This window comes from Corylus avellana, chromosome 2 (assembly GCF_965113065.1).
Source record: "Corylus avellana chromosome 2, dhCorAvel1.hap1.2, whole genome shotgun sequence".
NCBI lineage: Eukaryota > Viridiplantae > Streptophyta > Magnoliopsida > Fagales > Betulaceae > Corylus > Corylus avellana.
In genome coordinates, this window is record NC_142491.1 from 29,150,951 (window position 1) to 29,163,307 (window position 12,357).

The window sequence follows — 12,357 nt, forward strand, 5'->3', positions numbered from 1 at the left end:
GGCATATTGTTATATTAGTTGAATATAATTAGTGGTGGATATCAAAGCCCTACCTTTTTATTATTATCAACTCAATCAATCTTGGTTTTAAATAAGGAATTTAAATTCAGCAATCCTCGTGGGAATGATCCTATACTTGCACCATATACTACTATGTTGACCTTGTGCACTTGCAGGTAAAACGTACAATTATTTACCTATTAATTTAGGTAGATATTTGCACAACAAGTTTTTGGCGCCGTTGCCTGGGATTGCAGCGAATTTTGTTTAAAATTATTTTCCTTTAGCTTTGTTATTTTAATTTCCAATTTTTAATTTAGTTGTTAGTAAAAATCAAAAGAATTTTTTGTTTCCCCTAACTTTTTTGTTTTATGTTTCAGGTTGCGGATAGGCATTCTGTGATTACGATCAATTGTCAGCCAGGTGTGATCGAGCGCACCAACCTGCGATCGAGCGCAGTTTCAAAGAGCATCCGAACCAGCAGTACTGAAGCTGCCTAACTGAATAAGTATTTCAGTTGATGCAAGGTCGTCGATCTCAAGCCTTAACCGTTCTTCCACTCAATCCTGAAATTGAGTGGACAATTCGACAATGACCTAGAGACAAAGAAGAAGAAGAAAAAGAAATAGAGATGGAAGATTTGTAAGAGAATCCAATTGGGCCAAGACCATTAGAGGCAAATCCACCACGGGTGAGGAGACCAATGAAGCAGGCATACATTCTAGCAAACCTCCATCAACCCTCATGCATAGCATATCAACCGGAGGTGGATAGTAGCTATTATATCTCTCCTCAAATCCTTAATGCATTGACTCACTTCAGAGGCATAGGATCCCAACTTGCATCTTAAGGAATTCTTTCATTTATGCAAGTTGCAGCATGTCCAAGGCCTAACTCCAGAAAGACTCAGGTTAGTCCTCTTTCCTTTTTCCTTGAAAGATAATGCTAAATTGTAGTACAATTCCTTGCCTGCAGATTCTATCCATACTTGGGAAGAATTGACCACCAAGTTTCTGAAGAGGTTTTTCCCAGCCCAGAAGACAAAACAACTTAAAAGGGAACTGCAAATGTTCCAACAACGAGATAGAGATTTGTTCTTTGAGGCCTTGGATCACTTCAATTCTTTGCTTCTAAAGTGCCCACATCACAACATTCTTCAAGATGAGCAGGTACAAATTTTCTATAAAGGATTAGATGATACTAACAAAGGGATGGTTGATTCAGCTTGTGGAGGAACACTTATGGAGAAGAGTAGTAAGAAAGCTGTGGAACTTTTTGAGACATTAAGTGAGCATTCACAGCAATTCTATTGAAGGAAAAGAAGAGGAATCAAAAGCAAGGGCATGTATGAAGTAAACCTCAATGGGGGATTAACCAATCAGTTGGCTGTGGTAGAAAAGAAATTGGATATGATTGTCAAGGCCATGACTGTTCAGAAAATCTCACCTCTGCAACAGGACACACCAATCCAGGTATGCGCTATCTGTTCCCATTTAGATCACACCACTGAGACATGTTCTTTTGCAGTGCAAGAAGAGGTGAATTTTGTGGGACAAAACAATTATCCCCACAAGAACAACCCATACTCCAATACTTACAATCCAAGATGGTGCAACCATCCAAATTTCTCTTGGAGCAATAATCAAGGATAGTAGAAAGGGCCCTAACAAGCAAGCCAACCAACTCAAGAGTCAAAGATGAACCAACTAGAGAATATGATACACAACCTGGTGACTTCACAACAGCAATTCATGGCTGATCAAAAACAAGTCAATATAAAGACTGATCAAGCCATTCAAAAACTGGAAGTGCAAATGGGTTAGATGGCAAAGGAGCTGAGTGAGAGAAAGTAGGGAGAATTCCCAGCTCAAACAACACCTAACCCAGGGAGTCACCAGCCACTGAAGGCAGCCACAATTCTAAGAGGTCCTACTCCTACAAGGGCACCTGAGCCAAATTCTGAAGAGCTCAAGTGCAGCTCTTCACACTAGGAGCATTACAGTCACAAGTAGACGTGTTTGAGCAGTCAAGAACCTCAAGTGCATCTACTCAAAACAGTGGTACTGAAGCCACTGATGGCAGTAACATTTTCCCTCTTGTTTTCTTCATCTTACTTTCTTTACTTCACATATGTCTCAATTATCCTTTTTTGTTTCATTTTCATTATTGACCCTTACTTTACTTTTCTTTCGTTTTTTTTTGAAAATAATAATAATAATAATAATAATAATAATAATAATAATTTCTGACATTCTACGATCGAGCGCAGTAACTAAAGGGTGGCTAAGACACTTTCTGTTAGTGCGATCGAACGCACCTTAGGTGCGATCGAGCGCACATGGCCCACACACGCACACCTCTGGCCGAATGCAATCGAGCGCACCAAGTGTGCGATCGAGCGCACTCGGACAGCAAGGCAAGTGACCTATTTTAGGTCACTTTTCCCCTAACCCCACAACTATTCTCCCGGCGCCGTACAGATTCTCCCACACACCGCACCTCCGGCATTCGTCCTCCTCCCATTTTTCTCCTAGTTTTCACCAAATCCATTACACCACCACCACATAAGTCACTTCTCCGGCCACCATACCACCATTTTTCCACCACAACCCCTTCATACATCCCATTAACACCCCATCTCCGAACACTCACCCAACCTCCGATTTTCTCTTATTTTTCTTGCAACTGTGGGTGTTCATCCACCCACATTGCCTCTGTGTTGGGATTTTTTTTGTAATTACAGGGAGTTTTGGGGATCTTTGGCCGTAGTTTGTTTTTGTGGTCATCAGAAGTGCACACCACCTGTTCGACAAAAGTCCCCAATCATGCTCAACATGCCTAGAACCCGTGCTTCTTCCTCCCGGGGGTCCGAGGCCCAAGCCATTTCTCCCCCACCCACTTTTGAGGAGCGGGAGCTGCTGTTGAGACTACCTTCGCCATTCGCGAAGACTTCCAAAACCATGAGGGACTCAATGGACGGTCGCCGAGTTTAAGCGAAGGAGACTCAAGAAGCTCTTCAAACTAGTCACCTCCACCGCCTACCGAAAGTTGGTCATCGAATTTTATGCCAACCTCTCCCATGACTGGGACAATTCGGCTGCTCTCTCTTCAAAGGTGCAAGGCCAAATTGTTCATGTGACTAGGGCCGACATAGCTGCAACCCTACAGTGCAATGATGAGCATCCTCTAGACACTGCACATCTTGCCGAGCAACCGCCCTGATACTATGTGGCTGAAATCATTGAGGATATGTGCCAAGGGCACTATGCAGATGCCCACCATAATGCCAGCAGCCGGTCCAAGCTACCTCGAAGGCTGTGGTTTGTGGACTCCATTTTGCACCGAAATGCCTTCCCCTTGGGACACCAAACTCAAAGGCGTGATCAATTTCTCCGAACTCTTTACGCCTTCCACAAGGATGCTTGGTACTCCATTCCCGACATCATTTGGAACCAAATCCATAAATTTTGGAATGGAGTACACATTGGGGGAGCAGAGTCCACACACTCATGGGGGTTGCCTTTCTCCTACTTGATCATATACATTCTTCGAAAAAAGGGCATTAAGGGCACCGCAGCTGATGAGCCAGTCACCACCACTCCAATATATGGCATTCACCAATGGAACAAGAGCTGCTCCCATATGCCCCGGGCACCTCCAGAAGCTGGGGAAGAGGCAGATGAGGCTGAGCCAATGGCAGAAGATGAACCGGCAATTGAGCTGGTAGTAGAAGATGAGGAGGAGGCTTCGTTTGACTTTTGCGCCGCCCAATACCACTCCCTTTGTGAAGAAATGGCAGGCCTTCGGAGGGAGCTGGCTGATCAAAGAAGGGAGGCTCGGGAAGATAAGGCACTAATGGATCAACGCTTAGCTGCCTTGGAAGAATTGATGTAAACCATCCTAAGCCGTTTCCCACCACCATCTGGAGCATCTACTTCTGGACAGCACTGAGAGGGGAACATCGTCTGACTGAAGACGTAAAACTTAGCGCTCATGGGAAGTACCCCACAACATATCCTTTTGTTCTATTTTGTTTAACTTATGTTTTGTTTTTATTTTATTTTCGTGTTTTTGTGTTTTTAGTGTTTTGTCTTGTTTTCCATTCTGTTACTGCGATCGATCATAACCAGCATACGATCGAGCGCAAGTCTCCATTTGTGGGTTCAACGCATTTTGTTAGTGCTATCGAACGCACCATGTGTGCAATCGAGCGCACTTAGGCAGCATCCCATAGTTATCTTTTTATTTTGTTTTGTTTAATATGTTTTCTGTTCAATTTTTATTTAGTTTTAGATTTTGTTCCTTTTTACTTGTTTGTGTGTTTTCTATTTTTCAGGGACAAGTGTGCTTCACTTCAAGTTTGGGGATGTGCTATGAGCCATGCTTCCACGACCATATCAACCATCTCCCCGGTACATTCTTTCCTTTACTTAGACACATTGGGGACAATATGTCATTTAAGTTTGGGGGTATGGGCACACATGTTCACACACACTTTGTCTCAATTTCATGATTATTTGTTTTGTGTGTTTGTTTATTTAATAATAAAAAAATAAATAAATTATGCATGTTCATGCTGCTCTAAAATTTTAAAGTTGATCTAAAAAGAATTGTGATTTGAATTCATCAGTAAGCTTACAATTTTGAACACATGATCTGATGAGTAAATCTGTTAGTTGGTTACTTGTTGAGGATAGTTGAAAAATCACATGTTTGATCTGAGCACTCAAGCACATTAGCACATAATTTGTGAGGAATGACATGAAGTCTAATATGTGTGTTTCTGCATCTTGGATGAAATTGGATGACTTATTAAATGACACTATGGCATATATAGTGATGAAAAAAAAAAAAGAAAAAAAAAAGAGATTAAAAAAATGATCATTGATGGCTTTTCACTGAGTAACTGGACCTCTTGCCTCAAAGCATTGAGTGTTCACGTCAAAAGGTGAAAAATTTGGATTTGATCAATGTCATGGTTAGTTGGTTTTGTAGCCTTTTTGACTCGAGTTAATAGGTCCTTAAGGGTGTCTTTACACCTAATGCCTTAAAACCATCTAGTTTGGGAGTCATTGACTTAACACTCGCTACATGGGTCAATTAGAAAGCTTAAGGGAACCAACATTGCACAACCTGACCAAAAGAAAAAGAAAAAGAAAAAGAAAAAAAAAAAAAAATGTCAGTGTCATTCTAATAGGGATTCTAGTGGATTTTGAGATATGGGGATATTACATATTGGAAAGATTTGGAAGCCTCATAATTTTGCACTAGTTCACTGTACACAATTTTTAAACTTGTGATGATTTAGCATGTCCTTTGTAAGTAATTGCACTTTGAGATTCCAATTCATTGTGAAGATGGAGTTCATCTTTTTAAGTTTGCTTATGAATGAAAACCATGATCTTGAAGTGATACTTTAATTTTTGGGATAACATGAACTGTGCATGATGTTTGTGGGTAATATCTCTAGAAAACCCTCACGAGACTTCACTCGTCCACTAGGGAATTCTTAGGGGTTTAAAAGGCTTGTTGCATACGCTAAATGCAATCATACATCCCACGAAAGATTGATTTATCTTTTATTTTCTGTTTTTCCATTCCTGTTTTCTGTTTTGTATTGCTAAAGGACTAGCAATATGTAAGTTTGGGGGTGTGATAAGTGCTAAAATATTTATATTTTCAACCCTTAACTTGCATGTTTTAATCCTTTGATTTTAGTTAATTAGGCCATTTTAATTCATTTTTGTGTTTTTCATACTTTTGCAGGCTTTTGAAAGAAAATGAAGTAAATCTAGATGATTTGGGCTCAAAGAGAGAAGATCGGAAAAATTGGAGCTCCCTGACATTGCGATCGAGTGCAATACCCAAGAGGACACGACACAAATCAGGCCAGGAGCGATTGAGCGCATGCCAAAAGAGGATCGATCGCAAACCTACGATCAAGCGCACACGGGCTGCGATCGATCGTACCCGTGCGCAGGAGACACATCAAGTGGCGGCCAAAGTGTCCCTCTTTCCGTATTAGGGTTTTTCAACTCCCAATTGTAATAGGTCTCATAACCCTACGAAATCCCTAGGTTTACTACTTTGCCAAGGACTTCTAAAGCCTATAAATAGACTCTTTGTGACGTCCCACATTGCCTGGGCATGGAAAAGATGATGTATTTATATGGAATATATTCTCTCTAAATGGTATGAGGCCTTTTGGGAGTAAACCCAATAATAAAACCGTGCGGGCTTGGCCCAAAGCGGACAATATCATACCATTTGGAGCAGGGATGTTAAATATGGTATCAAAGCCATAGCCCAGCTTGAGATGGGGGGAGCGTGCACAAGCCCACATGAGAGTCGCCAGTGAGGACGCTGGGTCCTAAGAGAAGGTGATTGTGACGTCCCACATTGCCTAGGCATGGAAAAGATGATGTGTTTATATGGAATATATTCTCTCTAAATGGTATGAGGCCTTTTGGGAGTAAACCCAATAATAAAACCGTGGGGGCTTGGCCCAAAGCGGACAATATCATACCACTTGGAGCAGGGATGTTACACTCTTAAGCCTCTAGAATAGACAGACTTTGTAAGGAGAAGAATGGAGCTCTTCATGTTCAAGTCTCGGGTTTATTCTTTTCCTTTCTTTTATTTTATGAAGATGTTTAACATCAACTCTATGTGTAGCTAATTTATTTAGTAGGGTTAGATTGAAGCCCTAGTTATGTTTAATTAATATTTCAATATTGGCGCCTTTGTGATGATTTTGTTGTGCTATTTAACTTGATTAATACCTGCTTGCATGAATTCCTCATATGTGTGTGCCTGATCAACATATGCATATGGTATGGACTAGTTAGTTAGATGAATTTGGATGATCGAGTCCTGGGTTTAACATAAGTAACAAAAGAATCCACACCGCGATTCTTGGGTTAATCAACATGGGGAACCGAGAGTATACACCCATGCCCTAGGCCTCGTGTGTTTGTTGATTTCCATAGAACAGATGCTTTTCTAAAGAACAACTTAGTATATACCATGCTAAATCCTTTAGGAAGGAAAAGAGTTAGAGTATACGCCCATGCCTAACTCGTCGCTTAGGAAAATCTATAGCTTAAGGAGTATACTGACATACCTTTAGATTGACAAACATTAGATATGCATAACATGATCAAAGCATTGGCATATTGTTATATTAGTTGAATATAATTAGTGGGGGATATCAAAGCCCTACCTTTTTATTATTATCAACACAATCAATCTTGGTTTTAACTAAGGAATTTATTTTTAAACGAAAATTCAGCACTCCTCGTGGGAATGATCATGTACTTGCACCATATACTACTATGTTGACCTTGTGCACTCGCAGATAAAATGTACAATTATTTACCTATTAATTTAGGTAGATATTTGCATAACACCTGTTGGTGGAGATCGAGCTTTGACACACTAATCCTTTTGGTTTGGTGCTGTCTGCGGTGCTACTGCACTCAAGCACAATGGGATACACTCGAGCGTATGCGGCAGATCCTATCTAGCAATACTGATCTGAACAAAAAACAAAAACTTAAAGAAAATAAAATCAAAAACAGAAACAAATCAAACACAAATATTCTAAAAACAGAAAACTAATCAAGCCAGAGTTGATCCTTGAAGAGCTTGTAGTGGCTCAGTTGCAAAAGGAGTTACTGAGCTATCCTGGATGATTGCGCTTGAGCACAATATGGACTGGCTTGAGCGCAACGAGCTATGGGCCTTCTTTGTTCGAGCGCAGCTAGTGTGTCCTCGACTTGACTGCGCCTAAATGCAAAATGCGCTCAAGTACAAAATCAGTAGGCTCAAGTGCAATATGCAGAACACGATCTGGCAGAAGCTGCAAAACAGAACATAAATTTTTTTGTTCTTTTTTTTTTTTTTTTTCCTAGTAGAAAGATAAAATTGATCTATAACTTGCTTTCAAAAATAAATCAATTCCCCAGCAACGGCACCAAAAATTTGTTGTTTTGTTTGAATATACTTGTAAGTGCACGAATCATTTTGCAATATAGTGTTGCAAGTGCGAGGTCAATCCTACAGGAAATTATATTTATGAAAACCACATGTATCTAGACCAACTAAATCTTAACCTAGTTTAGAAAGATGAGTGATTTTTTTTTAATAGAAAATAAAAAGCATAAAATAGACAAAATGAAATTTATCAAATGACTAAGTACTAAGGTTTTTGGAATTCACACTCACCAAATCATAGCAACATAGCCTCATGATCATCCATACATCCAAAATTCTCTACATAACACTCTTGATTCTCATCAAGATTGTTATGGGCAATAAAAATCTTATGCATGTTATACTTTGTGTAAAAGAGTAGATTAAATCATCCGAAGTATCCGTCTATGGTACAAATCACAATGGATACCCAATTTAAACCAAATCGTCCACTGTATCTGTTGGCACAACGAATTAGAATGGATACCTAGTTTAAACAAAATCATCTAGTGTATCCGTTTGCACAATGAATCACAATGAATATCCAATATTTTGACAAATGAAATTCAAAGCAATCAATTAAATGAAATTATCCCACTAATTGAATTGAAGTAGAATATTTGAAACATAAAAACTCATATATTCGGAATGTATAAATTACATGAAAATATGGTTACTATTCATTGGTGAGTCTTCATCATCAATCTTAGTTAAGGATTTAGCCTCTCATCGAAGTGAAAATGACTACAAGCATCATTGAATCCATAGAGTTTTGAGAAGCTTACAAAATGAAACACCAAAATGAGACTACAAAAGCAACAAAACCCGAACAACTTTTTCTCTTCTCTATTTTTCATTTCCTGCAGCGCCTCTTTCTTCTTCCTTTTCTTTTTCATTTTATTCTCTTTTTCTAGGGTTTTTTTTTCTTCCCAAAAACGGCACTTGAGTGAATGGGGCGGATTTTTTGGGTCGAATGCAAGTGGGGTTCCTCCCTGCGGCGTGCTTGTAGGGTTCCTCCCTGTGACACAGGCGCTCGAGCATCTGCATCTGTGCTTGACCGTCTGGTTGGGCACTGGATCCTTAATTCTTGGGTGGCTTTTTCTAGCTGTTGTGAGTTTTAAATGTTACTCAAAAGTGCACGAGTCGTTTGCAATATAACTTTTGCAAGTGCAAGGTTGAATCCACAAGGAATTGGTTTTTGACAAACAAATTATATCTAAACTAATTAAATCCTAACCTAGTTCCAAAAGATTTTTGATTTTGAATAAATAAACATAAACGACAAGAAATAAACAAATAATCGACTAAGAATATACTAAGGTTGTGGAATCTACACTCACCAAATCAAAACAACACATTCCATGTTCATCAATATTATCAGAAGTTCTCACAATTGAAATCCTAAGATGGTCTTACTATGCTTCACAATTTAATAGAATCATCTAATGTATCCATCCATTATACAAATCACAAAAAATATCTGGATTAAACCAAATCATCAATTGTATCCGTTGGACAAATCATAAATAGATATCCAATTTTATTTTGATAAATAAAGATCCAAGCAAAACAATTGAATTAAAATCTCCTAAATCATCACATGTATCCAAGAATCACAATAGATATCCAAGAGTAATTTCAATAATTGAATTAAAGCAAAATAATTGAAATTTAAAACCCATAAAATCATAATAATATTGACTTACAAAAGAATGTTGTTGTTCTTCATCGGTGAGGCTTCATCCTCAACCTTAAATGAGAATTTACCTCCACATGATTATTGAAAATAAAGCCTAAACCAAAAAAAACTAAACTAAAGGGAGAAAAACTGTAGAATTTTGGACTGGGTTCCCCAGCCTCGTTTCCTGAGGCTTGGCTGTCATTTTATAGGGGTTTCTTGAGTGTAAAACCCTAAAAAAGTGCTAGGGCATATTTGGCAGACAAGTGTGCTCTAGCGCATGGCTAGTGTGCTCGATCATACTCGAGCATGTACTCTTCTCCTACGAAGCAACACTTGGGCGCTTGCGGCTTGTTGGTGGGCACATGTGCACTCGTGAGCAACCCATCTAGGATTAAGCGTAGGATGGTGCGCTCAATCCTACTTCGGTGGCACTTTTTCCAACTTTCTTCCAAACTATGTATTTTTCACTTTAAAGGCGTAGTTTTCCCTTAGCAATCTACAAAACACTAAAATACCAAAGCTAACACAACATTATAACATAATACAGCTAAAGGATTAACAAGTGTAAATTAAGGGGCTCAAATATACAATATTTGGCACTCATCACCAGCATTTGCATTTCTCACATTAAATCCGCAATTTTCCCTTAGGAACCTGCAAAACACTAATCACATAACTAACATCAAACATTATGTTATAATACAACTAAATGATTAATAGATACAACTAAAGGATTATGTTTAAACATTACCAAAAGTACAGAACATCAAGGAGTGAAAAAGGTAGGGCGTCCCCCAAACTTAGACACCAAAACACCTATCAACAAAACTAACAGTAATATTTTCTCACAAAAACAAACATCAAAAGATTGATTGCTATTAGAAACCAAAAAACAAATGACAAGAAATAAAATGACAAAAGAAAAAGAACTTAGAAATGAAGTGCGGAAAATTAAAAAATTAAAAAATAAAGAAAAAAATACTGCACTTTCCCCAATCATTTGGGTGTCCGACCAATCCCTTCCACCCTTTCTTCTTAAGAATTTGAGCCCTCTGGAAGGATGTTTCGCCGTCTCAAGTAGCCTAGTTGCTTGCTTCGAAGGATCTTCTTAGGAACATGGTTCCTAGATTTGTGACCTTGTGTGCATAGATCCTTGAGAAGTTTAGCATGAGATAGCTCTTTGAGACATTGAAGAACTGAAGCTTGGGGTTCATGAAGTGTCTCAAGAGGGATTGTGATGAAGGAATGAGCTTCAGTACTCACTTCCTTTACATTGGACAAACTTGGAGTTGATGGGGCCTGGCTTTTCTCTAGGTACTCAACTTGCTCCTTTTTCCCTTCCTCCTCCTTGTTATCAATATTGAGAGGCTCAGCTGCTGATGAAGATTGGTTAGGGAATTATATCTCAGTGGTTTCCCCATTCTCAGTTCACATCTCAGGAGTGGAATCCAGTAAGGCCTCCAAAGGATCCTCTAGACTTGGCTCATTAAGGGTCTCCTTAACACTTTCTTCACTCCCAAGTGTGGTGATGGCTTGGACATGCTCATGATCAAAATTGCTGGAATCATCCTCATCAATCATGTAGTGCCCTCTAGCCATCAGCGACTTGTCCTTCCAACCTTGCAATTTCTTGAGTGTTGACCATGATGGCATCCTTGAGTTTGAATGGCTTGGTCATTGACCATGGTGGAACTCCTAAGCTCTTGTATGCACTAGCTAGCCATTTGCTAGAACGCTTTGAGCGTGTCTTCCAATGATAATTGTGGTTGTAGCATTTGAACGGTGGATTGGCCAGTTAGTTACCTGAAGGATTTGAGAGAGTCTTCCAATGAAGATTGATAGTTGTATGATGAAGGATTGGAAGATGGATTATCGAACTGTGGATAGTTTGAATGGTGCAGTTCATGATCTTGGGAAGCATAATTTCCTGTAGTCTGAGTCGACCATGGGAAATCAGAGTGATTGTTCCATCTCGGGGTGTAAAAATTTGAATTTGATTCAAACCACGGGCTGGAGAAATTGGTGTTCATCTACTCATATGAAAAATTGAAAAATTGTGCCCAGGATGGACAATTATTAGAATTATGATAAGGGTTAGAGCAATATGAGCATGGTCCATCTGGGTAAAAATTGTGAGGGTTGTTGGTAGGAGCTAGTGTCCTACAACTAGGTGAAGCATTAAAATTACCAAACAGAAAATTCATGCTTCACCCTCACTCTTTAGCATGCAAATATCCCACATAAAACAATAACCATTTTTTTTTTCCTTTTAAGAAATAAAATAAACAAAAATAAGTATTATAAAAATACCAAAAATTTAACAAAAATACAAAAAAATAAAATTTAAAAAATAAAAATAAATAAATAAATAAAAATAAAAACTTAAAAATTCACAAAATGGACCAAAATTAAATTTGGCAAATTCAGGGGCTGATGCCGCCTTGGTGCAGTCTGCGAAGGTGCGCTCGAGCGTAGGCGGGATAGGATCGAGCACAGTTGCGCTAACGCAGTTAGTGATGCTACCTACTGCGTGCATGCGCCTTGCTTGGTGTTGATCTATGCATGCGTGCGATCGAGAGCAGAGTGGATAGGATCGAGCGCAGGGGCACTGATACGTCTGCTTCTGCTTTGTGCTTGAGTGCACTCAAGCTAACGCGGATAATGGTCGAGCGCAGGCGCACTCAACTGGGCCAGATGCTGCC